General features: G+C 37.9%; 1 long non-coding RNA gene across 2 annotated transcripts in view; it reads left to right on the top strand.

Annotated features, from left to right (window-relative positions):
* The window catches only part of LOC127020614 (uncharacterized), a 203,021-nt gene that overhangs the window by 113,095 nt on the left and 66,038 nt on the right, over positions 1-23,888 (top strand). For both annotated transcript variants that reach the window (XR_007767092.1, XR_007767093.1), the window contains one exon: positions 23,251-23,331. This is a non-coding gene — a long non-coding RNA (uncharacterized LOC127020614). The remainder of the gene's footprint in view (positions 1-23,250; positions 23,332-23,888) is intronic.

Below are 23,888 nucleotides of genomic sequence, written 5' to 3' on the forward strand. Positions count from 1 at the left end.
TGGAACAGTCTGTGGGCTGCATTAGTTGCTCTAAGCTTACTTTTCCTCCTGGAACTGAGGACTGTCAGGCCTGCTGACTGCCTGCGGGACATGTGAAAGTTGATGGCATGTTAACAGCTCAGAGCTTTGCAAACCTTCTGCTGGGGTGGGTTAGCCCAGCTGCAGGACAGCATTGTATTTAGAAGGGGTGCATGAGTATTCATGTTGAAACTTAGCTGATGTCTCTTCTTGTTACAAATATTTATTGTTACTAATGTTGCTAATATTTACTATAGGTATTCTTGTTTAATTCATAAACATAACTAAGTTGTGAGTGTAGAAATGCGAGCTGATAAAGCCCTCAGCTGAACAGGTTGCAAGCAAACTTTGTTGTTGTTGTGAGGAGGTCAGAGATGCAGTAATCCTGTTGTTTCAGAAGTGACGCCAGATTCCTAGATAATGTCTGCCCACATGAAATACGAGATGCATCTGAGCAGGATAACAACAAAGTGCAGCAGAGATAAAGAATTGACGTGGTTTGAAAGGGATATCCAGTATCTTTTTCTAGAAGACTAGATAACATTAGCTTCAAGCCAAACACGAAAGATAGCAATCTTTTTTTAAAAAAGGTGACCATGTGTTTAACAGCTGATCAATTTGCTACAATACAAAGAATTAGTAGGAGGAAATTAGAAAAAGTAGAGAAGCTTCGTTGGCTAATCCATGTTCTTTTTGTGTGCCTTTCTAATTCAGATCTCCATTTTACATTACTCTTTATTTCCAATTTGTTGCTCTTTACTGTGCTGTTACCTTTATTTCAATATCATTAATTCATTTTGATCTTGAGCACAGTTGGTTGCAAACTGCTGTCTTTCTGTTACAAATTGATTTGTCCTTTAAAAAAAAGGGAGACAGACAGAAATGTCAGACTTGTTTCACAACGGAAATGTTGAACATAAGAGTTGGCTCCAATACAGTGTCCACCCAGTGGTTCTATGAATAAGTGTTTATAGATTGTAGTGAGCTTTCTAGCCAACTCCTAGTGTCTCCTATAATTGCTACTGTAGGAAACAAAAATGTTCATCTGACAAACCAAACTCTTCATCTGAGCTGTATAAAGCTATTATTCTACTTTATGTGTAGTTTGCTAAAGGACAATAAACTTATGTGTTTAAAGAATACAGAAATACGAGATTGACTCACCGCAGATTTCCTTCCAACTCCAGGGATGGTTGACAATAACACTCTGGTTTACTTGACTTCTTTTTAGGGCCCTTTCTGTTTTTCGGTATTTTGGTGGGGGTTGGAGGGGGTGATCCATATATTGACCTTAGTGGTTTGTGGGTTTGAGGTCATCTTTTTCTTTTTTTAAAAATGTTCTGGGCTTTTTGGTGAAATTCTTGGTTTTACTCAAAAACCTTGTATCATACTCTCTGTGTCTACATGCATTCTTTCCACTGTTTCTCCTGTTGGTTAAAAAGGTGAGGACATTAGTTCAGAAGAAAAGGAAAAAAATAATCAGAGAAAAATCCTAACTATATTGACAAAAGTAAGCATTTGCAGCAGGCAAAGTAGCCAGGAACAGCTATAAAAGGTCTATCTGATGGGCATTAAAAGAATGTGCAAAAGCACATACTTGTGTCTAGCATACAGGATCATGCAAGTGATGAAATTTTTTTTTTGTCATTTGCATTAAGCAGCTGCATGTGAATTGGTCCATATTGCTTTAGCTGATTGATATTGGTAATTGCCCTTTGAATGTATTAATATGGGACATATGCTAAATATTTCACTAGCTCAAAGTTATAATCTCTATAAGTAAAACAGTTACTAAATGGTACACAGAAAAGAGTCATTAAAAACTCTGAAATACATGCTGTAGAAGCTGGCATTGTTCTACAGTGCCACTCTGCTGCTGCTTTTTAAATAACATGGGTCCTATCTGAACACACAAAATGCTATACAATAAAAAGAGGGTAAAAAAATACAGAAAAATTGTATACCACCTGCTGATGTGTGAATTGGATAGCAATGCAGGAAACGACATGTGTTAAATTACTCTGATGATAGAAGGAAGAAAAGTTAGAAAGTAAATAATTTATTTTAAAACACTGAATTAGAACATAGCGTGTGTTCAATTTGAAATACAAAAGCTGAATTCAATATAATATTGGCCACTGACATTTAAAGTTTGAACAAATGCAATGGTTCTAAAATTTAGACATGAAGTAATACTCAGAGCATACTGCTATAATGTATGCAAAGGATTAAAGATTATACTTTATTAAATTTGAATCACAAGTCTGAAAGCCTTTCAGCCTTAAAGTCCATTTGTGTAGGAGTATGTCTGCATGGATGAGTGTATTTGTACATATGAAATACAATCAGATTTTTCTAAAGCTCCATGGACAATGCACTTGTGGTTTCACATGCCAAGTGTCAGATATAGATCTTTGTGCTGTACTTTTTATAGACAGGAAAGGTAGATTTTTAACTTTACCATTTGTATGTGCTATTCAGGACAAAAACTGGAAGGAGAATTCCAGAAGCTAATATACTCAGTCATGTAATGTGATTCCCTCTATTCATATGATCCTTTAGTTGAGACATATTGCTGTGTATCTAAAACATCAAACTCCTATTTTATATTAGAAATATTAATCGCAAAACTGGGCAGCTTCTGATACCATGTCACTAAAGGAGGCAGTCTTGCTCATAGAAAAACCTGTCTCCAAAGTCTGTTTGCTAGGAATTTGTTGTGGTGAAATTTTAGGGGGGGGGGGGGCGACACACAATAAAAACAGAAGTTTAAACCGGGACTTGCTTAGGAAGAATGCATTTAGTGGCCAGAAAGCCCCAGGTGTTCTTTCAAGAATGAGGGAAGCTTTGGCTTAAAGGCTACTCTGACTCGGTCTGAACTGAAGACTGGAACTGATAAGAAATTAATAAAAAACCTTGTAACAATGGAAAAAAATTATAGTAATCCATATGAAGAAGTCATGAAACAGAAAATTGAAATGGAAAGGCAGAGCTATCAGGAGAAAAGATATAGTTCATATAGCTACAAAAACGGGTAAATTAGGAACAGATCACATCCTAGCTGTAGTTTTGACCTGTTAGTAGACAGGGGTAGCAAGATCACCAACAAAATGACAAAGTAAAGACTAAAGTGTGCATTTACTATTTATTTTCTGTACTGGGAAGGATGCAGGATAATGTACTTTGATTACATGAAGAAAGCAAATAGTTTGAAGACACTTAGTAAGCAAGGAAAATATTAACCACCATCTAGGTCTAAAAAATTTATAGAACATCTGTGGATCTGCTATTTGAATGCTCTATCCAGTTCAGAGGCCCAAATTTTTAAGTGATGCTGATAAATCAAGGAAGGTGCTGAAAAGAGGTGGTTATAGTGTTTCCTCTCCATGAGAAAGACTTTATTCTGTGTAGTTATTTCATCCAGGAGGTAAAATCATAACAAGAATTGTCAGTTTGAAACTGAAAGATAATAAAGTCAAATGAGAAATCAAACAGAAGGTGAACAGTGGTGCTGATTAACCTTGAACAAACCCAAGGGAGTGTGGAGGTTTTCCAGCTCTCAATAGACGGAGGTCAGGACTAGGTGCCTTTTTGGAAGGTCACACACAAGATTTTAAGCTCAATACTGGAGCAACTAATGAAATGTAATGACCTGTGGTATACAAGAGGTCTCATGAATGCCTCTGACTTAAAATGTTCAATTTTGTTAATCCTGAAGGGGTGAGGGAAGTTGAAACTCTGTATTGGTCCCTATAAGACAGTGGGCCAAAGCCAAGAGCTCAGCTGTCAAGCTGAAAGCCGGGTTATGCATACTCTGTTGAAGGGAGGCAGTGGGGGAGGCTGGCCCAGGGGGCTGGGGGATGGCAGCCCAGGGGCAATGCTGTGCCAGGCTGGCATTGCAAGGACAATAAGCAGCTGGCATTTTGAGGTGTGATCTTCAGAAGGCTTTCTCTTTGTGGCTGTCCCTCCGGGTTGCTCCTGCTCTCCTCTGACTGCTGCTCTTATCATACTGAGAGAGCTGCTCTTCTTATGCATGGTCAGAGTCATGGAAAACTTAAAAACAAACATCTGCCAGCAACACATCATTTCCTGTGGTTGTCCTAGCCATGATTTTTTTACATTGCTTTGCCTTCCCTCTTGCACATTGCTAATCTCTGATCATGCTTCTTTTCTCCCTTCTTATTCACTGGAGTCCAGGTTAGCTTTAATGTAGAGACCAGCTTGCACTGCTGATCACTGTGCCTTTTTTTCTTTCTTTTTTTTCTGAACTGTATGGAAAGACTAGGTCAAGTTGTTACTCCTGCGCTGGCTAGTTATGCTCAGTATGTGACATTCCTCTGCAGTTGTTCTGATTATGCCACGTCTTACTTCATTCCTCAGCCTGCATGCAGAGCCAGATTTGCAATAGTCTCTCTTTCCTATGCCTTGTTTTATTCAGACAAGCAGATCTGCCCATCTTTTTAGATGGTAAGTACTGACATATCTAGAGCACTGGTAATCGGGCTTTTTACTGCTGTCAGGAGCTAGTATCGTCTAACATTGTTGTGCTGTGCACCCAGCAATAAGAAAATGAGGAAACCACAGAAATACAGCTGTGTTCCAAGTAACTCTTGTTTACTACTGTATATAAACATGCATGGCTTTTCTATTTAGATATGCTGTCTGTCTCTCCAGTACTCTGGTAGTTTCTACAGCAGATCACAGGAAGAGCACTTTGAATTGTGTAAATAAAACTGATTTTTCAGTTCTAGCGCATGAAATGATCCAAAGTGAAGATTATTTCTGACAAATCAATACGTATATACATATATTTTTGTGGGGTTTTTTAACCCAAAATTAAATGTTTTGAGGCATTTGTACAAAAAAGTTTGGAAATAAACAGGAATCTTTGACCGGATTCCAGTTCTTCTGGCAAAGTGGTAAAGAAGGTATTCCCCACCCCATTGAGCTCAGTGATTTGATGCTTAACCCACAAAACAGAAGAGAAGTATAGTCAAAGAGACTGTGAAATTCTATTTACACAGATACTGGGAGCAAGTCTGGGATGGGTAGGAGGGGGAATGACTTTTTTTTTTTTCCTTCCCCTTGGGAGCTTGTATCTGAGAAGGAAAGATGGAGTGACACTGAGAGAATGGTGTACTGAGGAATGCATAGCCCTCTGAAGTATTGCACTCTTAGCATGAGAAAGTGTAAAGGCCGCTTAATAAACAGAAGGAAATGGGAAACTCATGAAGGAATAAACAATTGAGAAGCAGGTACACCAAAACACTAATGATAACAGTGCTGTCCCAGGGAGATGGAAAAGCAAATTGTAATTTTGATATCACCACAGAATTACTGAAATATTGGCTCCAGAAACAGTGGTGGGTTTGGTGGGGTTTTTGGGTTGCTTGGTTTGCGGTTTGTGGTTTTGTTTTTTGGTTGTTTTTTTTTGGGGGGGGGGGGGGCAGAGTACAGAAAATATGAGAAGTTTGTGAATCATTCAGAGGTTAATGTTAGTCCACTGGTTGTACTGATGGTTTGAAAAAGGTATTACATGTGGAAGCTTTTATTGAAAAGGTGATGAAGTTGTTGCTTCCTACAAAATGTCCATGTTTCCTTTTGTTATCGGCAGAACACGTAGGGTCCTGTATCACAATACTCAGCTCAGGAGGGGACCTGTGCTTCTTAATTTTGTTTAGTACTGTAATGATCCAGTCTGAGATAGCAATTCATGTTTAGCAATTCTGATTTAATTTACAACTCAGCTAGAATATAATTATTTTCTGATTATACTTTAGATTTTGTGATAAAAGACAGATGGTTTTTGAAGTTTGTAGGAAGAGGAAAGACTCATAACTTTTTATAGTCAACATTTATTTCTAGAAAACTGATTTTTCTGCTAATGCAGAGTAGGTGAAGAATTTTTCTGAGTTTTATTTATCCTAATGTCAGAATTGATTCCAAGCTGAAGATAGGTAAGTGTTAATGGATTTCTTTATAATAAATTTTAAATCCTAATGCCTGCACAAGAGTTCTGTTAATTTGTACAGGTGACTGAAAGATTTGCAAATTAGCTAGTAAATATGATTAGAAAAAACACAAAAATATGCATCATAAAGGTCAATGCCTTCATTGACAGACACTGCATAGGATTTAGAAATTTATTATAAAGCTACTGTTTTAGCAAACATAGAAAATAAAGACTTAAGAGATATCAGTTTAGCACCATGTTTCTACTTCAAGCAGTTGTTATATTCCTGTACCTCTACTAGTGCATATGTTGCGTGGTTTTTCTCTTGAATACGTGTCAGCAGTATCCCTGAGGGACACATTCAGCCTTATGGACTTTTTACATCGTACAGGAAACGTGGAAGACCAAGCATGCCTCCTGTGTGTTGGCAGCTTTCACCTATCTCCTTGTCCAGGCCTTTTACTGCCTGTGTCAGGATTCCAAAAACTCCATTGCTCTACTGTGCAACTTCTCTTTCTTAATCACCATTAATTTCATATCTTTAATATATTCAGTTCCTTTTTTTTCCTTTGTAAATCTCATTAGATCTGTGATAGTATTATCAAGGCCACGAGCCCTGTCCTTTCAAAATGGCTGTACCAATTCAAAGCAGATGCTGTATATATCTCTGGTTCTTGGGAGAAACATGTAACCCTGCTGGCTGAGTAGCACATTTATCTGCCAGGCAGGAGGCATCAGACAAAATACTAGAACTCCCCCACTGGTTTCTCAGGAGTCAAAGGTACAAGCACAGGCTTATTATCTTATGAAAAGCCTGCATCTGCTCTGGCGTACCATGCTTCAGTATGGCTGAGAAATCTTCATCAGAGGAGGTAAAGAACAGATGGATTTTCAGAGACAGACCCTTCTGAAGTTTTCCTCTTCCAGTGCACGATTCCTCTCCTCACACTTTGATTCTACTGCTGTATCTCCATCCCAAATCATTCCTGGGGGCTGGTGCACACTACAGTGCTAGGAACTGTCACTGCAGCTCCTGCTCTGAAGCAGTAACCGCTGCTGGCACAAATTCTTGAGATAGCATAGACTCTTACAGAGTTAATTCATCACTGCAATCATATTCCACATGTTAGCCTGCAGAAATGAGAAATCACAACACTGGTAGACATATTCCCTGCTCAAAAACCTGATTTCATGCTGTTCTTCTGGCTTAGTCTTGCCTCTGATGCTAGGGTTGCAAGTCCTGGACTAGCAGATTCATATACTGAACCAGGAACTGATGGTGCTTCCCCAGCCTTGTACGCCCTCTCTATCTGCTTACTCTTGTCACAGCTGTCTTGAGGACGCCCACATGCACCAAGAGCAGCAAGTTCCCTGTTGCACTTACAAGTGAACTGTTTTTGATAGCTATCACTGACAAAAAAAAATGGATTGCTATAATGTAGCTTTAATTTTTTTCTTCTTTAAACTGGTGCAGTTTCTGTATTTACCGATAGAATCGCAGTATGCAGGACTAGGCAGCGGTGTCACTCACTGGAGGCTTCTTCATCTCAGTACCTCTAATATGGCGAAGTTCCCTGACCCGCAAGGTCTTAGGAGACTGTGAAGCCTCTCAAGCTGATGCTGGGTTTGGTGAAGAGGTGCTCCTGTCACTGTGTGGACAGCTTTATACCTTTCTAATTACCAGTAGTAGAATATGCGTGTGGATAGTTACTCAAGAGTTAGGGCACAGTTATTTATAACAACTTTTAATTTCTGCAAGAGGTATTGACTGTATGCATGTAGCTTGGGGTCTTTGGCACATAAAATTCTGGAGCTGAAAATAGAAGTAGGCTGACAGAGGCGTTGGTTATGTATTTCACCCTTTGTGCTCTCAGGGGAAAAAAAACAAACAAACAAGAGAAACCTTGGGGTATGGCTAGCGAAATGTCTCTGAGTTCCAGAGGTAAAATAAATGCTGCACATTAAATAAATAACAGCATGATAAGACAGTAGCTTGTCATTTTAAAGCTTTTCTTTAATCGGGGAAAAGAGAAAGCCAATTTGGAGGGGATGATTCTTTTATAGCAATAAATATCTGAGTTACCTGAGGCACAAGTTTCCTGTGTTTTGGGTCACTGAAGAAATTTTAATTGTACCACTGTATTGGGTGTAGGTGGCAAGGTGCTGGCAGCTGGGAGGCTGCAGGAGTGGCTTCTGTGAGGAGAAGGTAGGGCTGCCCTGTGCCAGACACAGCCGGTTCCAGCCGGTTCCCCAAGAGCCCCACCACTGGCCAGAGCTGAGCCCATCAGAGAAGCTAGTGACGCCTCTGTGGAAAAGTATTTAACAGGGGGCAAAATCCCACACAGGCGGTGAGGTGTGAGGGAAAAAGTGTGAGGAACAGCCCTGCCAGCACCCAGGTGAGAGAAAAAGCAGGTGGGGGGAAGGTGTTTTAGTCTTTGTTTCTTACCATCCAACTCTATTTTAATTAGCAATAAATTAAATTAATTTTCCCCAAGTTGAGTCTGTTCTGCCTGTGATGGTAATTCGTAAGTGATCTCCCTGTCTTTATCTCAAACCATGAGTTTTTCCATCGTATTTTCTCCACTGTTCTGTTGAGGTGGGGAATGAGAGAGCAGGTAGGTGGGCGGCTGGCAGCTGGATAAGGTCAACCCACCACAACTATTTTGACATAGGGCTCTAAAATGTTCTGACTTTGCATCAATATATGTCCACGGTTTCTGGTGACAGTACAAAGAGTGTTTGGGTTTTATGACTTCATTCAAAGCAACACAAGAAGAAAATTAGTACAACTGGAAAATCCTTATGTTCCTGAACTGTTTGGGGTGAGGGATCACAAAGGGAACTGCCGCCTGGCTAGTGCAGCTGCAGTTTGCATAGAGGAATGGGTCTGTCACATTGGTTGCAGTCCATGGGGGAAGTTGCTGTGTTTGCATCTAGGTCTGCTCTGTAAGAGATCAAACCACAGAAGTGTCTGGGAATAGCACTGTCAGACAAGCGTTTAGCAACAGAGCTAGCTTTTGTCTGGCATACTTGAAATGGAGTAAGAGACTCCTGGAGATAAAAGCAAAAGCTGTTGTATCTGAAAAGCCACATTTATGTGCACTAACAACGTATCTTCTCTGTGAATTGGTGCTGAGGGAGGCTTGCAAGACACACTAGTGGTTTCCTCCAGCACTCTCCCCCTTCTTGGTCCAACTGAGTTCATCGGTCACTCTTCAGTGCAATACCCAGTTGCAGAAGCTGAGAGGCGACTTTAGTCACAAGGATGAAATTCACCCTTGTGCAACACCCAAGTGGAATTTGAGGCCTCTCTTCACAGAGCTGAACTCAACCCTGGAGGAATGACAACTTCACAGATAATACCAAACTTCTTTCGTTTTTCAGACCATACAGTTTTTATAGGGAAGCAAAGTAGTTAGAAAGGGAGGGATGAAAACAGCAAGCTACGAGCATAGCTACTACATTAAGAATTAGTTAATAGTGTTGCTATGTACATGAGATACAACTTCCTGATGACTCAATTAAATATGGGATTATGTTATTAATAAATATTTTGAAGATTATTACAATGTTGTTTGTCAGTTATAGGCTTCCGATAGCTCCCTAGGGATAGGACAGCTAGTTAGATGAGCAGATCTTCCTCAAATAGGCCCCAATTTCACATCAGTATTAGAGCTTCTGTGTTGCAGATATTACATATGTAATTCAATCCACGTAAGGGGGAAATGCCTAGTCTGCATGTGCTTCCTGTTGATTTGCATGGAAAAAATGTGAGGATTAGAGAGAAAACTTGTAGAAGTACTTTACCATTCATGCAAGCATCTCAAACTTCTTAATTTATGTTTTCTTGATAAACTTGATTAAAATTTTCAATGTAGGACTTTGAATCATATAAACAAGCTGATTTATTAAGTACATATTTACATATTTTAGTGAAATTAATGTCAGTGGGCAAAAAATATTATCACCTACATTTGAATACGTTACTCTTAAAATAATGTTCATTTTCAAAGAAAGAAGTGGAGTAGTAAGAGACGTGGTGTTAGAAGTTAGTAGATCCTAGAATACCTTTTATTTCAGTAATGCTAGCCTTTTCCTGTTCCCTTATTTAAAATGGTGGAATTAGATCACTAATGTCCCTTAAAGGATACTTAAACTAATCAGGAAATATCTGAAAGAGCTTCTCTCCTCCCAAAAGGACCTAATAGGGTCCCATCTGCTATGTATTATTTGCAATAGCAAAAAAGCTTCTAGGACTACTTAACGAGAAAGGATAATGGCATCATATATATTAATGGTCAAAGCCTGAGTAAGAGCCGACGCCTCTTAAAACAAGTTCTGGATATGTCCTTTGGGAAACATTTCTTGCACTTTTTTTTTTTTTTTAAATGTATGAGGAAAATGTACCAGGCAATACAACTTCCAACATTAAGGGGCTCACGCACTTGTCAGGTAGCGAAGGCCGAATCCTGAGACCTTGTAGCATCCACAGCCTACAGTTTGTACCAGTTTCACTAAATGCAGAAGGTTTCATTCCAGCTAGATAACCAGATCTGATCTCCTTGTATATCATAAATCACTGCACTCCACTTGGTTACAGCAACATGAGTTTTAATAGGTTTCTTTAACTGAAATGAGTTGCTAAACCATACCCAATCCAATTTGCTGATGAATGCACCACCCCTCCTTACAGTCTCTAATGGCTAACTTGAGAAAAAGGGAGCTGTATTCTTAACTTTAATTTGCCTTGTTTCAACTTCTAGCAATTAGTTCTTGTCATCTCTTTCTTCATGGTATTAAAGAACCTCTTTGTAACAAGTATTCTTTCAGTTATGGTCACTTCTCAATCTTCTTGTGTATAAACTTAACAGTTAGAGCTCTTGGAATATTGGACGCCTAAGACCTTCCCTCCAGTCCTCAAAACATTTCTCTGGTTCTCTTTTGCAATTCTTGATGAGTTAGGGTTTCTTAACAATGGGTTCCTCCTCTTCAAGAGGAAAAATATCTAATTCTGTAAATACACTTTTTTTTTTTTAAAGCAGTCACCTCGGACTCCCACAGTATAGACTTACCAGAACTGATTATCATTTATGTTGACTAAACATAAATAACTTTCACCAGGGAATAAAGTATCTAAACCAAGAATACTCATTCTCATAGTGGATGTTTCATGATGTCTGTTCAGTTCTGTTCTATTAAAAACATTTTTAGACAGCAAAAGAACATCAAGATGGCAAGATTAAGCACTCAAAAGGTAATAGATGCTGAAACAAAGGTTGACTTATCCTACTCCTCTTCCTCTCCTCACCTTATGCACACTTAAACCCTGCTGCTTCTCTTGGCACTAGCTGTCAGCACTATCCTAGCTGTAGATCTGGCACCCAGTTTTACCCAGGCCCCTTACAAAGTGTCCCCAAGAAGTCCTTTCAAGACCACTATGCTCAATATATATATCTTCAGATTATTTAGTTTCCAGAAACTAATATATCTCCAATGATCTTATACAAATAAGAGCTTTCAAAGTTTTTTCATGTAGCCAAACTTGCATTTTCTTAGGAACAACAAAAGGTACATCTTTAAACACAACTTCAGTCAAATGTTCCCCACACCAAAGCTCTTAATTCAGTGATTGTTTGAAAATGTATTTATATTGTGACATATTGAAGCAAAGTATTTTCAAAAAAATTCAACTCTGGGCATGAGCCCAGCACAGAAAATTTCTCCTGCTTTCCCAAATAAAAGGAGTAACGAGTCAAAGACCTGGATCACTTGGCCTTCCCAAACTATGAATCAGCTGAATATTTGCAGATACAGAACCATAGGCAGCAAGAGAATTTTAACACCTGTGAAGTTTAGCGTTTTCCAACTGAACTGTCACAGCTAAATGAGTTTTTTCAGACTTGTGTTTTGGGTCTAGACACCAAAGTCCTTTACAGATTTTGTCATAAGTGTCCTGAAAAAAAATCTCAGAAATTCACAAAATCAGCCTTGTAATGAAATTCTAGCTGATAAAGTAAAGATGATTCAAGTTTTTATAAACCACTTGGCTTCCCACAGCTCCTTAGTCATTCATTGTAATTTCATGAGACAGAAAAAGAATATTCTTCATAAGGGAGACAGTTGATGGAGTCCCAGATGAAATACATAATTAGAACATCCGTAACATATACAGTCTGATGCTCTTTCACCGTTTGTCTACTTCCAAATTTCAATTGGTTAGTAAAGTTATTTTCATTTTTTAAACCTGTTTTCTACATTGTGGCAGTTGATTTGTTCTTTCCCCTTTCAGATAGGTTTTAGTACACTTTAACCGTGACAGTAGTAGGAGTTATCACAGAACATTTTAAGGAATGATATTGATCAATTAGTCCTGATACCCACACAACTAGAGTAGCAGAACAGTGACCAGGTTTGTAGTGCAGGATCAAAAATCATGAAAAAATTCCAAGTTTTAGACAGAGATGTGTTTTTATTAATTCTATCAATAACTTATCCAGTAATGTCCATTACAAATAGGAGTTTTAAATAAAGAATTCCAAAATTATTAAGAAGTAATGTCTGAAAATTGATGAGTGAAATATGTATTTTATTAGAGGTTTCAGAAAGTATACTTTTCATGTACTTGCTTAAAACATATATAACCAATCAAAAGGCTTTATTTGTCCCCTTACTGAATATAACAGATGAGCATGCTTTTACAGAGGAAGTCAAGGAAAAGCAATTCTTGGCATCAGAAATCAGGAAACAATGGAACTGTGCAGAATGCTTCTATTCTACGAAGCCCTCCCTGTGTGTGGGTATTAGACTGCCCCTGTGCAGAAAGTCCTGTGATGATAAATGCAGTTGTGAGGTATGTCCAAAACCATGCTGCTGCTCTCCCTTTGTAATTTGCAGTAGCTGCCAAGATTTTCTTTTGCAGTTTGTCCTCCAGCCCTTCAGTGATGGGCTAGGTGAAACATGGCAAACCTCTTTTTTCAAGTTTTTTTTCCCCAGGCCAGCATGTGACACTTCATTTTCACTGCCTTGCAAATGTCACATACATCTGTTTCTTTGTGTAGCAAATCTCAAGATTTACATAAGTAAATAGCTTTCAGGATTCTTGAAGCCACAACAATGTACAAATGTGTTGGAAACTGGTGAACTAAAAATTATATTTGACTGCCCTGTTGTGAATAAAGATTTAAAGGACTGAAAATATTATTAATGATTTCAGTGTAATGTCTTCATACTGAGATGACAGGTTGACCTGGTATATTTAAGTTTTGGTCCCTTATTTTTAGTATGAGCTTCTCCTGAAGAAGTTTGAATTAGGAAGAATAGAATGAAGCAGAGATGTAGTTTGTATACTGAATTTACCTAGCAGGTGGTTCAAAGGTTTTCAGGAGAAAACTTGAATGTGTATGGAGGTAAGACAAGGTGAAGGCTTTTGCTTAGAGCAAAACAGAAGTGTCAGCAGAGTTTTAGAAAATTTATATATATTTTCCCCTCCATTTTTTTTTCTTCAGTTCTACCATCTTCTGTACAATTGCTACTAAACTGTGTTTTATTTCATTAAGAAAGGTAACTTGGGATTCTAGCTTGAGTTTCCCAGCCTGACTGCAAATACATATGGAGAAAGTCTAATAAAAATGAGTTTCAAGGTTCTCAGTTCTGGTCAGGTCCTCGTAGTTTATCTTGATGATTACCCTGTGGTTGCCTAGTGTTATTTGAGAGGTCTGACCCATCTGCCACAACTGTGCTACAGCAATGCAGGTTATGTGGTAGCCTTGGACTTAGCGTAAGTGTGATGAGACAGGATATGAGTGGGCATATACAGGTAATTTGGCTGGTGTTGCAACCTGAGATTTTCTGTATACCCCTCTGCTTCTCTGGTTGGGGCAGAAAGAGGAGGATCAACCAATTCTATTGTTAGTGCTTTCTGTGTCCTTAATGGAACTGCAGTGCCTTCATCCATCTGCAAAAACAGTGGAGAGCCAAGGTATCCTGTGGGGAGGAAACTGTTGTGAGATATCCCGGACTCCTCCAATGGTTTATTTTCATAAAGGGATTACTCAAGACACTTGATTCTTACTCAAAACCTGTTGTGATTGTATTTGGCGATGTCTATATATCTTCATATTTGCATGTGGAGAAAAAGAACCTTAAAACCGTACACGTAAAGATACAATATAGCTACCATTAAAGCTTTCTTATTGGGGGAAATATCCACTGCTACCTGATCATGGCATTTGTCTGTTTTCCTCCTGCCTTTCCAGCATCTATCTGTTGCTTTTTTTGTCTGTTCTTTAGAAGGTTAATTTAAGAAATGGTGCCTTTAATGGTGCTCAGAAGGCACCTGTCACATATGGGACACTACTAGGTGTAACACATAATGATGATAATCAGCCCCAGAACTTGAAATGATGTGATAGTAAATGTGAAGCCTTTGGATTCCCAGTTCCTCTAAAACCTGTCAGTTACCTTAAGTAGAAGAGCTGAAAGTAAAGTAAAGTTAAGTAAAAAGAGCTTCATGTGAAAGCTGCAAAATGGAAATGAATGCCTGGTTATTAAAATGAATAGGTGTCTAATATCCAAATCATTTCAAGGATACGAAAAAAAATCTGAAAAAAACTGTTTACAAGTCCATTTTAGCAAGACTCTTATTTAGACTCGTGGTACTTTATCAGTGCCATATATACTAAAATACGTGCAAACGTGACCCATATTATGATTTTTGTTGGTAATTATTTTCAGTTACTTTTTAATTATACATAGCCCTTTGCTTAAGCACTTTGTAAAAATAGAGATCTTTGAAAAAACTGGAAAGGTATCAGAAGGAATAAATAGATTGTTCCGCAAGTTCAGCCTTTAACGTAATGTGCAAACCATTGGATTAAAAGCAGTAGGTATCACAGGTCAACTGCACTCACTAATCACTGCCTCAACAAAAGAGATTGACTTTGTTGCTAGCTGGCTGCAGTGAGAATAGTAAATCACTTCATAGACTTTATATTTATTCAGTTCACAGCTTGATCGTTACTATTTCACCTTTCCTCTGAAAAACAGTAATGCTCTTTACTTTGTCTAGGAAATAGAAATTGCTCATAGAATCTCCTAACTATTTGTTTTAAGTGAATGAGCAATACAGCTTATGCCTACTGGTTCCTGAAATGAAGCACTGTCATAGCATGGTGGTTGCAATGAATATTTATATTGAAAATTGGGGTGGTTGTTTGGGTTTTTTGGGGTTGTTTTTTAGACAGCCTCTGACAGATGATTGTGCTGATTTATGCATTATAGTTTCTGTACTTTGTTATCTGTGAAGACTGCCATAATATAACTTTACAGATAGAACTTCAGGCAGGCATCTTGTGAAAGATGAGCCTCCTGGGATACTGATTGCATTACCATGCTAAACAAAATTGCTGTTAACAAAAATGTTTAGCCAAATCTCCGTAGAAAAGGGTAACACTCATTCAAATGCATTTTCAAAGGGAATCTTCTGAAATGGAGGAAGTACCTAAATATGCCTTTGAAATAACTAAGTATGCAGACGGAAAATGAAAAATAAGTGTTTGTTGACATACCATTTCGTTTTCAAGCTGTAGAGTTTTAATTTTATTAAGAATGAAAGTGATGCCCTAAATACTTATTGACACCAATATGTCTCTGTGCCAAAAAGAAAAGTCTTTCTGTCTAGAGCCAGGTTTGGAAAGATAGATTTGGAGGAAAAATTGGGCCTACAGCAAAGAACTGCCATGCTGGGGCTGTGGGACAGGCAGTTTCTGTGGGAGGGACATAGAGATGCAGGCATATTCTTGTTGGAACAAATACCTTTCTCCATTGACTTCATTGGTTCGGGCTCATGTCTTTCTTACAAAAGGAAAAGACTGCCTCAAACATGAGCTACAGACAGTTAGGTCTGTAACACCAAGTTTTATAGCTGCTAGTACATCCTTTTGTAGCCAATCACTAGATAAAAATAAGTTTAAATGCTTTGCTTTGATTGTGGGTGTTTCTTCTCTAGCTCTTAACCTAATAACTTCTGAGTTATAATTTGAATGTGGTGGTTATCATCTAGTTATGTGATCCAACTGTCTTGTACAGAGGAAGAAATGGCTTTAATTCAGAAGTATTCCAGCTCACAAAATGGGTTTTGGAAGGTGCTGAATCCTTGCCTGCATAAATATTTCAGATCCTGTTAACAGAGTGACATACTGCTATTAAACAATGAAATCAAAGGTTTATGATAGTCCTCTGTAAATCAGTGGCAAGAAAAATGAAAGTACAATAAACACACTGTTAATTTGAGTCAGAGTTTCCAAAACTATGTCACGCATACAGTTGCATTTAAATGAGTATGTTCTAGACATGCAGTTAAGTTGGTTGTGGTGCAGCTAACGAAATACAAGCATTGGGTTTCACATACATCCTCCTGAGCGTTCAAAGTTTAATATATTATTGTGCTTAAGGCAGGGTCTTGAAATACAGGGGTGGAGTTGTTATTGCCTGTTAGTCTGAAACGTAGGAAAGCATAATACTGCTATAAAATATTAAGGATATTTTGATACAGAGGTGATAAAAGAAAATCTGTTCAATTAGCTATTATTTTAAATGATAAATTATAGCATATCACTCTTCCAAAATAGGCAAGTAATAGCCATTCATAAGTGTCATGTGTCATTATTATTGGGTTTTTCATGCTTTTTGAAATCAGCATACTCTTTGTGATTAGCTCTCCAAACTCTTTTTTTTGAGCATATAGAGGCCCACCCCTTCAAAGTTAGGGTCACTGATTTTGATGCCACAAAACACCTTTTCAGGAATTTTCCTTTGTAAAAAGGTTTCTCTGCCTTGATATTTTAGTGTACTTCCAGGATCCTGACTGATTGGCCTATGAGTTGCATTAAATCCATGTATTTAGTAGTCGGAAAGTCTGAAGTTTTCATCCTTTTGGAATAGAGGCTAAGTAAAGATGACAGCTAAACAAGCTGCATTATTTTGGAAAGGGCTAATTCTTGAGAACTGGGGACAGTTATATTATGGAAGAGACTACTAATACTTGAATGGAAAATAATACAGCTTCAAATAGGTTCAGCTGTACCTGGCCTGGGGTATTAGCTGCTTCATGCTGACAGAGGCAGCATAGCAGAGAACTTGGGCATTTTACCGTGTGCATCTGTAGTAGATGAACGAAATGCTAGAATCATTTTATATGGCAATGAATAAACATCTATTTATATATCTCTTTATAGAGAGATATGCTTATATTTAAATGGTTTTTAAGAATAATGTGGGACACAAGTGCATAGGATGTTTACAGATGTGTTATAATGAATATTTAGACTGTGATTCCTAGAGTTTCTCAGGGATCATGAATAACTCCTGCCTAATAAAAGCATGCCCAAGGAAAGAAAAACATCCTTGGAAGACAGAGGCAGACCTGCGCATTCCTCTGTTCTGCAATCCTAGGCTCCTCTACTGCTGTAGCAGGGTGTAGGGGTGCTGAGGCAGAGAAGAGCTGCTACGTGAAATCCTGTACTTCACTGATGTCACTTTACAGGGGAGTCCAGATGTTCTTGTTTAAAGTTTCTCTGAAAACCACCACTTTTTCCATAGAGGGATGATAAACATAGCCAATATAAATCTTTGTCTAAAGGGAAATGGAGGACTTACTACTCTCTAGGTAGGAAGAAAAAGTAATCTATAAAATGTTTCCATGGTAGTGGTTTTCTATCTCTCTTCCAGGCCTTCAGAATATTCCAGTTTAGTAATACCTATTATCTGCTTCTACTTCTTCATTTCTTCAACTAATGTGCGTTGAAAATGTTCACTTATCCACCTGGGTTCAATGGAGCTTTATACACCATATGTATTCCTGTTAAAGGCTGAACTTATTTTTATATTACTTCAGGTTTTCAATTAACCTTGCTTCCACGTATTTCACAGCATTAAGAGCCAGTCTAGTGTTAAACAGAGCTCACATCTCCTCACACCTCCTCTCCTCCCCCCATAAAACTTTAAAATGCAGCTTTTCTATGCTGTATGAAACCTTGTGATATCTGAGTTACATAACCAATTTGATATTGGATTTACATTATTTCTAGGAAATAACACCAGTGGTAATTTTCCAGTGTTTTACTCTACTGTTAGATGTACTAGCAGGTATTGCTACACTGAGCTGCATTCCTTCTTAGTAAAGCACGGACATAAATTTTTATTCAAGGCGCATAGGTAGATGCAGCTTTTTAATGTACGTGTATACATCTAAAAAAATAAAAAATTATTATTATTTTGGAAAATTCTGTTAAATTCAATGCATTTACATGGAAATAGGTGAAGAGTGGATTCATGAAGGAGAGCAAAAATGGCGAGATATCCCATTCTAAAATGTTATATTTGGCGCTACTGGATTTCTTCTGTTGTGTCACACAAGTATTTTACACAGATTAATCTAATGCATGTGTAAATTAATGAGTATTTTATAGTAATCTATTCAGACAAGCTGACTGCAATAAGATGTAAAATTAAGCATTGGGTTCATAGCAAATTTAAGGGCATTATCAGTTCAACCATTTGTTACTCTTTCTCATCTCTAAATTTTTGAAAGTGCTTGTCGATGTTTAGTCAAGATTAACGTTTCTCTTACTAAGGCCTTTCTCTTTGTTGTGCTTGATACCACCTGTGACATACTACTTAGCAAGCTGAAGTCATGGGTGCCATCACAGACCCTTGTCATTTGCAATATAAATTTCATCTTTAGGGAATCATCAATTCTGTCCTCTCAGCTAATTGTTCCCCTCTGAATGCACATTTGGATGTCACTTGAGAATATCTTTCTTAAAGCTTTTTAACTTTTTTAATTTTCACCTTTTTTCTCATTCTCAGTCCTTTAGTCTCAACTCCTGATGTTGCCAAAACAGTGTAAAATTTCATCTGAATCATTAATAAGAAAATATCTTCATCCAAAAAAATTCATTCTCACTGCCTTACAATAGTTTACTTTCACTAAGCTTTCTGGACCATAAGTGCTTATATTATCCCCAAGCTCTCCTTTGCTTCCCAGGACTATAAATTTGCCTTATATAAATCATAACATTAGGTTTCTCAGACATTGTATCAGCCATTTGTCTGCCAATGCTTTAAGGGACTTGCTGCTGCCTCTGCTCAAAACTATATGTGCTGAAATCCTTCTGCATTACCAGAAATGTGATAGGATTGCTGGCATGCATCTTTCTATCCCTAGAATGGACTTGGCCATGAAGAAAATGGACATTTGAACCCAAATTATCAAATGTTCATGTCCTCACACTGAAACATGTCCCATGAACGTGAAATATTTTATATGTTTTTCCTCAAAGTACAAATCATAGGATTTTTCTGAGATAAAAAGCATAGTGGGACAAATATACCTGTATCTCTTAGCCAGTTCAGGTGTCATGTCTGAATGTAAACCAGGTATTCAGAGACCTTTTTGGATCTACAATCATTTTTTAAGTGCTACAGGTCCGTGGTAAATTAAACTCATCCACATGTCAAGTTCTATTCATCTGTGACAGACACCATGACAGTTTTAAATAAAGACCCACTTATGACTTGGTCTAGCAAGGGTGGAAAATGCCCAGCAACTTCTTTATTGTCCCTCCTCCCTTGGTCTCCTTCCACAAAAGCAAGTGATGTTCCTGAATTGATTGAGTTCAGCATCTGCCTTCTCTCTGAATCTCTCAAAGCTGTCAAGACCACCATTCTTATAGATACTTTCTCTGCTTGTTGCTTTGTGCAACAAGGTATTTCTAGCAGAAATCCTGTGACCAAGCTGACTTACTCCACAGCAGAGTAATTTTTTTTTTCCCCTCTCAATTCTGTCAGATGCCTAGCTGCTATAATTGAAATCTTCACCCACAGTCCTAATCTCCTCTTCACTACCTTTGGCTCATTCCTCAAAGCCTCTTCTCCCACCACAATTTCTTTCTCTGAGAAGGATCCTGACAATTTCTTCCCAGTGAAAACTGATAAATATATGATCTTCGTAACTCCTCCTTTCACTTATTGCTCTGTTCCTGAAACAGTCCTCTAGCCTGTCACAAGTTATAAAGTTTTCCAGCTGCTATCCTTCTCTGCTCATCCACTTCATGCAGTGGCCCCATCTTATCCCTTTTTTCCTCCAATCTGTCACTCTCTTCTTCCTCTTTTCTCACACAATTCAAGCTTGCCTTAGTCTTTCACTTCTTCAAAATGTCCCAGTGTTTACCCTACCTGCCCTTCTAATAAGCTCTCATCCCTGAATGCATGGAGCACACTACAGTCACTGCCATCTAATTCCCACTCTTTGTAGTCAACAGGAACTGCTCAAACCAGTCTGTAATAACTTTCTCCAGTCCAATCAGAGAATGGGTACTCCACCTTTTACCATGTGAACCTATCAGGTGTTTCAATATATATTTAACTTTGGTAATCTTACTGTAATCCTTTCCTCTTTTGGCTGCCATGACACTATCCTTTCCTCCATGTGCTCTTTGGTGAATCTGCCTTATCAAGTCTCCAGTTGCAGAGGTTTACAGGAAAGTCAGGTTTTTACTTCCTTCCTAGTTTATCTATGAGGCGTCTCACATGAAAGCACAAATTCAGCTACCTTTTTAATGAGGCTGATTAGGAACTATGTGGACCTGTGTACTTCAAGCCTACCTCTTCCTACCCAAACTAAAATCTAAGTGTTTCTGTGTAAATATTGAAGTGGTATCTCAAACCAACATCACTAAAATACTGGTCCTTACTCTTTCCGCAGAAGCCCTCTCGGTTGCTCTTTCTCATGATGTCTATTAACAACCTATCACCTCAACTGTCACCCAAATTCACTACCTGAGGATTGTCTTCAACTGAGATTTCTCTTTGCCACCTCAAATCCAGCTGGCGTGTAAAGTCTGACACATGGTCTTTCCTGGCCATCCATATTGGCTTTTAGATTTCTTGCACTGTAAATTTGTTTTCTCAAATCTCGACAAACATAATCTTACCCAACTCAAATAATGCTGTTAGAAAACTCGCTTTCCTAGCTTCTGTTTTTTGGTCATATTGCTTTCTGACTGTAACACTCAGGTGATATGTGACTTTCTCTTTTTCTCTTTTAGGCAGCTTTTTTGTCCTTTCTCTACTCTGTGTCATCTCTTAGTCAGTATGAAAACAGCAGCTTCAACCTCAGTTTGAGTCACGATGTCCATTTCCTCCTCAACTCTTGTTTTCAAGCCAGCATCTTCGTGCTTTCTCCCATCAAAACTCTTCAGACACTCCTGCAAAACTGGTTCTTCAAATCTCTCCTCAAAATGTGCCTTTGCCAGGCTGCCTACAAAAAATACTACTTGTCGTAATGGCTATTGTCTTTTTTTCCTCTTACTTCATACTGACCTATTACCTTTTGTCCTCAATCCACTGTATAAACTCTTAGAAGTTTTTTCCACTGTGCATTTAGATAGGGCTAATACTGTGAAGTCCTCGTCCATGAGTAGAACTTGGAGGTGCTATGGTAAACAGCACTGAAGGGAACAGTAAAGGCCGGGAGGAGTTGAAGTCATGGCTATATCCCTGCAGAATGGGCCTGGCACGCTATTCTAACAGTTAATATTTTTGGCAAAAATACAGATATGGAAACTATGCCCATGGCCAGATGTGCACACAGAGAGCTGCCAAAACAGAGTAGTATACACTGTAAGCTATGCTGTTTTCTCCAATAACATAAGCAGAGATGCTAGTCCTTGCCTTGGAAAAAGTGAAACACTGAATAAACTCTAGGAACTGCAGCTACGGTTCTGGGGTGATTTAAAGTATTGTGAGCTGATGCTTAACCAGCTAAGTCATTCCCTCCAGCACCCTTTTGTTGTAATCTTCCTCCAAAGATATTAAAAATACAGAAACCTTGGCCAGGTTGTAGTTGATCTAATTTATAAAACATTTTCTGGGTATTAAAAGCTAGGGCAATGCACTAGTAGTTTTTAAATTGTGTTAAATATACTGTAAAGTCCCAGAAAGAACCTTTCATTGAAGATTATTGTATGAAGATTTGAAGATTAAAGTGTCTAGATTAAAGATTAATGTGAAGTTCACTGGGAAATTGTTTGATGTATAAGGAGCTATATAGTATATTAATCGTGCACTTTTCAAAACTGCCTGAGGGAATTAGACACCCAGTTCTCTTACATGTCTTTGAAAATCTCACTCTAAGGTATTTGTTGTTATATAGTGAAAACAGTAATATTTTCATTGGGAGCTCGAGTAAAAGAGGAAAGGAGAGATGTGGAGACCCTTTGTATTCATCTAGGGCTTGATGTTAGCTCCTTACAGTTTTTTCCTGTTTTGAATTTGCTGTGTTACTGTATAGAGGCAACTTGGAGTTGAGTGCTACAAGTTCATAAAACTGGTCTGACCCAAGAACACTGCTCCACCTGCCTATGTATTTCTTGTCATCAATTCTGTTTCTTCTTTGCTTTCGCTTCAAGATAGTTTTCATGTTCTCCTAAACAGAAGTAATTCGAATAATTTTTAAAATAATCATGTAAACATTAATGAAACAAATGCATACATGTACATATTTGTATTTAAAGTATAATATGCATTAATTAAAAGTAAATAGCAAAAATAATTATATGTTATACATGTATTTTGTAAAATAATCCTTTTGCTGGAGTTTTTCTCAATCATTTTTTTTTTATAGAAATTTCAATACTTTAATGAAAGAAATGTTCCACATATGGTAGAAATTACAAGTTTGCTTGTCCCTGAAGTGCTGCAATACAAATAACCTGTTAAATGCTAACTCTGAATGTTATTTTTCAGATGTTAAGAGAGATAATCCTGTACTAAAACTATTAGAGGGCAAATTTATTTGAACTTCAAAACCTCTTTGATCTGAAATGAAAATGAACTGTGTATGAGAGTATGGTTCATTAATTTGGGGTTGGCCAATTGCGTGCATTTTTGTTTGTTTGTTTTTTTCCATGAGGAGTCTTTCTAATGCAGTTTATTAAAACTAATAATGCAATACACAGATTTTACCAGGAAAAATAACAGTTGCATTGCTTTCATAAAGGGACAGTTTCTTTCTATAAAGTACCCTGTGGGAATCAATATTCAGGTTCACAGTCACTCAAAAAGTCAACGTGCTGGTGTGTTGCATTCAGATCTATCCTAGTGGTTTTATCATTAAACCTGCAGTAGGCATTTATAAAGTAAGGCTTCCATGGGTACTGGGAAAGTGTGATTAAAAATAATCATCTGTCTGATGAATATTTTCCTCTGACTTTTGGCAGGATCACTCATCTGAATTCATGCCAGACTCTACAGGAACACTGATGCCAGTGATTTAAGGATCTTCACATTCGGTCTCAGTGGTAAGGTCTAAAGATGCCATAGTAAATCACATTAGAATATTACTGTTTTCTGTTACGTTACACTGAAACTGAATCTGTGTGAAAAATGAAATATTTCCCCTTGACCAATGCATGGATAGAGAGATATAAGAATATATATTGATCTGCAAGAGGCTGAGCTCAGGACACAAGTTCTGAGCAATTTTAATCAGACTAAAATCAGAAAGGCCATTTTTATTGTCCTCTCTGCTAATGTAACTGCTCTCAGAAGGTTTGACGTTGTACATTTTGAAGAATGTGACCATTTACAGAAGAATGGTGGGCAGGCTTCAAAGAGAAAGTAAAACGCACAAAAAGGAAATTCAGTAGTTTCCTCTTGCTGAAAACTGAGCAATAAGTTGTAAAATTACAAATTATTTTCCCCTCTAATGCTGTCTTTGTTGTAATTAGTCTGATTGCTCAAACGTTGAGTCAGATTCTCAAATACTGCTGTGGAGACCTTGTGAAGGGATGTAATCTATCTGCATCTTGAAGCTTAGGATTTCTGCTGCAGAGATAAATTCTCAGCTTTAGTAAAA

Source organism: Gymnogyps californianus, chromosome 11 (assembly GCF_018139145.2).
Source record: "Gymnogyps californianus isolate 813 chromosome 11, ASM1813914v2, whole genome shotgun sequence".
Lineage (NCBI taxonomy): Eukaryota > Metazoa > Chordata > Aves > Accipitriformes > Cathartidae > Gymnogyps > Gymnogyps californianus.